Genomic DNA, 5,145 nt, shown 5'->3' with positions numbered 1-5,145 from the left:
CCATGTCCATAGGGATGGCGGTGGTGGTGGTGGGTGTGAGGGGATGGAACCACAACTCCCAACAGGCCCCCATGTCCATAGGGATGGCGGTGGTGGTGGTGGGTGTGAGGGGATGGAACCACAACTCCCAACAGGCCCCCATGTCCATAGGGATGGCGGTGGTGGTGGTGGTGGGTGGGGTGAGTACCAGTGCAGACAGAATCGGCCAAAAAAGTGAAAACAACCTGTCAAGTCCACATTACTCATCCTCACATTTTGGTTTTGCAGGTCATCCTCATCTGACAGCTGGAAGCAACACCCGCCCTCCAGACTCGCCAATCACAGACGTCTCAGGGGACGATTGGCCAGCCACCTCCGGGGCAGAGGATGATCCCGGCACAAGCAGCCAGCCAGGGCCATCTGGCTCCCAGGTCACCCCTGCACCAACAACTACGGCCTCTGCCATTGTGACAACACCGGCCACTGTGACCTGCACAGCCACCACCAGCACCACCTCCACCACCACCACCACTACTACCACCACTCCTGCCCCTGCCACCCTGCCCAACCCAACGGCCAACGCCGTGCCAGCGCCATCCCAGCCACGCAGGGAGAGTGTGAGGCAAGGCAGAGATGCAAGGCCAGATCCGGCAGGCAGGAGCATACGCCAAAGAACACGGGAGGATACCAACACACCCAATCCAGTGCAACAGTCATTGGAGGCACTGGGCAGGGTGGAGGTGAGCTACCAACGTGGTCAGGCACAGGCAGACCGTGCCCACCAGGACTTTGTAGATAACACTGCAATGTTGGGGGCCATTGAGAGGCGGCTTGGCCAACTAGTGGACATCTTCACCAGGACAATCAGGCCACAAACAACGCCACCGCCACCGCCACCGCCACCGCCACCTGCGGCGGATGTGGTACCCGATGCCCCAGCGCAACCAGCTGACACCGTACCGGCACTAAGACGGAGGGGCCGACCGAGGCTGGAAGTGGGCGACAGCAGTGTGGAAGCAGCTGCCACACGCTCCAAGAGGAACAGAAAATGACTGTACCTGTACCTGCGCATGCCATTCACCCTGCCAACTATCCGGTCCCACCTGCCACAGGCCTGCTGTACTAGGCAGACACCACCCTATGTGGTGTCCGCACGGACATTTCATCTGCCATAACCTTCTACTCTCACTCCCCCACCCCTTCACTCATTTGTAAATATGCACCTACACCCATGCACATTTTGTAAATAAAAGCCACTTACTCACTCAATCATGTGTTGTCTCCATGTTTATTCACATGAATGCATCAGAAACAGATGTTACTAGGTACAGGTATCCAACTGGTACAGAATCATGGCGCTGCGGGAGTGACCTAGGGAAAATAGAAACCGCAAAGACACGTCAGGAAACAAGATCACACTCATCAGAACACACTGCAGTGCAACATTTAACAACCCACACGCATCACAACAGTAATGGATGAGACGACACACATCATGGAGACGTGCATTGGCCACAATTTAGCACACACACACACATGCATGCATCACATAGCAGAACACAGAGATGAAGCACACCACTATGCCACAACACCAGCACACATTCACAGGGCATACCCAAGCAGCACAAGAGGAGCACACTCACAATCAAGGGAAGTAGCGATCAATGATCTGGCGCCTCTGGTCCACACCTTCCTCCTCACCACTATCCTCATCAGTTGACATGGCTGGGTCGGGAGGGCGAGGAACTTGCAGTTCATCAGGGTCCAAGAGCAGTTCAATGTTATAGCGCACAGCCAGGTTGTGAAGCATGCAGCACGCTATCACGATCTTGCATACTTTGCCTGGTGAGTAAGGCAGGGCCCCTCCAGTCTTATCCAGGCACCGAAACCTTGACTTGAGCAGGCCAAATGTCCGTTCTACCACTCGACGTGTCCTACCATGGGCATCATTGTATCTCATTTCTCCTGGTGTAGTGGGATTGCGTAAGGGACTGAGCAGCCAAGGCCTGTTTGGGTAAGCCGAGTCGCCTGTGTTGGTGGAAGAGAGAGAGAGAGAGAGAAACATCACAACCTGCATTGTGGGGCACACCATGCCACACAGATATCACTCCTGTCACCACAGCATACTCACCAACAAGCCACGCTTGTGCTGGACGAAGATTAGCCATCAGTTGGGGGACCATGCTGCTCCGCATGATGTGGGCGTCATGTGCAGAGCCAGGGAATCTTGCACACACATGTGAGATGATGTTGTCGGCCTGGCACACCACCTGCACGTTCAGGGAATGGAAGTGTTTCCGATTCCTATACACCTGCTCACGTGCCCGTGGTGCAATGAGCGCGATATGCGTGCCATCAATGGAACCCACAACGTGTGGTATACGACCCAGGGCATAGAAGCCAGCTTTGACCGCTGGCAAGTCCGCCGCCTGAGGGAAATGTATATAGTCATGCTTGTACAGCATCATGGCTGTCAGTACATCCCGGAGTACCGTGCTGAACATGGCCTGTGACATTCCCCCGGCATCTCCAACTGTGTACTGGAATGTGCCTGTTGCGAAGAAATGGAGTGCCGCCATCACCTTTTGCGTGGGTGTCATGGAACCTGGATATGTTCTTCGCGGCTGCAGGTGAGGAGACAATAGGGTCACAAGTTCCAACAATCGACGGCGATCCAGCCTGAATTTCCGGATCACCTCCTCGTCCACCATATCCTCCAGCACAGTGTATGGGCGAAGGACATTTGGAGCCCTCCTGTGTGGGAGTAGATGGAATGGAAGTCAATTAACATACAACGCACGTGTGTGCACCTCAATCACATGTCAACGCCCTCTACCAACATGTAGTATCCAGTGTATGCTTGTCATATGTGTGACTCCTCTGATTGTCAGGACAACATGGACCGACGTAGCTACAATGTGCATCCACTAGCAACATGATGTTTAGCAACATGTGCAATGCACAGTGTCTCACCTCAACATCACTGCCAACCAGACATGTGACATGACCCACATGTGTAGGCCCAACATCACATGCACACATGCAAGTACATGCACACATACAAAATTAAACACCCCCCCACCCCCCCATATCATGATGCACCAATGGCAACACCAGGAATGGTGGGCATACGGACATCACATGCATGGGGACACAATAGGCAACACACATGTACAGTACACAACAGAACCCCCACCATAGTCATCATCTGACACATACCACTCACTGACAACTGATTCACAGGTGCCCATACATACGGGATCTACTGTGTACATGTGAGGTACGACAAAATTGTGTAGGGTACTACCCGATGTGGACATGCACACGTGATGGACACTTGTGGCTCACCGATGGCCATGGTATGGACACACATGGGATGGAGCATGACATGTGTAGCCACGCAATCACGCACACAACCGTGAGCAGGCAGCTGCAGACAATGGTACAAGGTGCATCATCGGCTAAGATGCAAACATTGATCACGCCATGGCGGTGCACTGCATCCGCTGTTTACGTCTGGGCATACGCGGGCCGCCTTCGACATTCACACTGTCTGCACGTGCACAGACCGTCACGCCCACACACCGGCAAGTGCATGTGTAAGGTTCCGGGACGGATGGTCGATTTGCAACAATGTTGTATCACTGGCGCCTCCATGGCGGTGCACGTACACAGCGGGGGAGGTGCAGGCCTATACACCCTGTAGATGTACTCAATGGACATGCCAGTTCATGACCCCCCTTACAGTCACCTTGCATCATCCACCGTACACCGGCCGGAGCGGCCGGCCCATGAACAACCGCCGTGCCAGGCCCTGCCCAGGACCGCCGTGCCGGCCATGGCAACAACCGCCATTGCACGGCCCTTCCACTACCGCCGTGCCAGGCCCTGCCCAGGACCGCCGTGCCGGCCATGGCAACAACCGCCATTGCACGGCCCTTCCACTACCGCCGTGCCAGGCCCTGCCCAGGACCGCCGTGCCGGCCATGGCAACAACCGCCATTGCACGGCCCTTCCACTACCGGCGTTCCCTGGCGGTCCGTGCAATGGCGGTTGTTGCCATGGCCGGCACGGCGGTCCTGGGCAGGGCCTGGCACGGCGGTAGTGGAAGGGCCGTGCAATGGCGGTTGTTGCCATGGCCGGCACGGCGGTCCTGGGCAGGGCCTGGCACGGCGGTAGTGGAAGGGCCGTGCAATGGCGGTTGTTGCCATGGCCGGCACGGCGGTCCTGGGCAGGGCCTGGCACGGCGGTTGTTCATGGGCCGGCCGCTCCGGCCGGTGTACGGTGGATGATGCAAGGTGACTGTAAGGGGGGTCATGAACTGGCATGTCCATTGAGTACATCTACAGGGTGTATAGGCCTGCACCTCCCCCGCTGTGTACGTGCACCGCCATGGAGGCGCCAGTGATAGTACATTGTTGCAACTGAAGCATCCGTGCCTGAGGCTTGCACGTGCGGTTGCCGATGTGTGCCCGTGACGGTCCCTGCACATGCAGCCAATGGGAAGAGGGACGCTGGCCGCATACGGCCAATCGCAGGTAGCGGAAGCTGTGCACCGCAACAACAGGGCCAGTCATTGGCCCATTTCACGATCACGCTTCCAGGGCTGACCAATTGCTGGCGACGTATGCCACTGACACGTGCTGAGGGCCCTATATATGTGTGTTGGCCAAAATGAAACTTCCTACCCTGGGGACCATTGCTGCCTGTGACCATCACCTCGACCTGCTGCTGCTGCTGAGCTGACCACCGACTGCTGCCTGTGACCATCACCTCGACCTGCTGCTGCTGCTGAGCTGACCACCGACTGCTGCCTGTGACCATCACCTCGACCTGCTGCTGCTGCTGAGCTGACCACCGACTGCTGCCTGTGACCATCACCTCGACCTGCTGCTGCTGCTGAGCTGACCACCGACTGCTGCCTGTGACCATCACCTCGACCTGCTGCTGCTGCTGAGCTGACCACCGACTGCTGCCTGTGACCATCACCTCGACCTGCTGCTGCTGCTGAGCTGACCACCGACTGCTGCCTGTGACCATCACCTCGACCTGCTGCTGCTGCTGAGCTGACCACCGACTGCTGCCTGTGACCATCACCTCGACCTGCTGCTGCTGCTGAGCTGACCACCGACTGCTGCCTGTGACCATCACCTCGACCTGCTGCTG

General features: G+C 56.9%; 1 long non-coding RNA gene across 1 annotated transcript; it reads right to left on the bottom strand.

Annotated features, from left to right (window-relative positions):
* Nucleotides 1-1,168: 1,168 nt before the first annotated feature.
* On the bottom strand, nt 1,169-2,284 carry LOC144761511 (uncharacterized). Its single transcript, XR_013595754.1, has 3 exons — nt 2,111-2,284; nt 1,623-2,007; nt 1,169-1,350 (listed from the first exon to the last, which is right to left on the bottom strand). It is a non-coding gene; the product is annotated as an uncharacterized LOC144761511 (long non-coding RNA).
* Nucleotides 2,285-5,145: the final 2,861 nt, after the last annotated feature.

The sequence above is a fragment of the Lissotriton helveticus genome, chromosome 6 (assembly GCF_964261635.1).
Source record: "Lissotriton helveticus chromosome 6, aLisHel1.1, whole genome shotgun sequence".
NCBI classification, from domain to species: Eukaryota; Metazoa; Chordata; class Amphibia; order Caudata; family Salamandridae; genus Lissotriton; species Lissotriton helveticus.
This window is presented reverse-complemented; position numbering and strand designations above follow the sequence as displayed.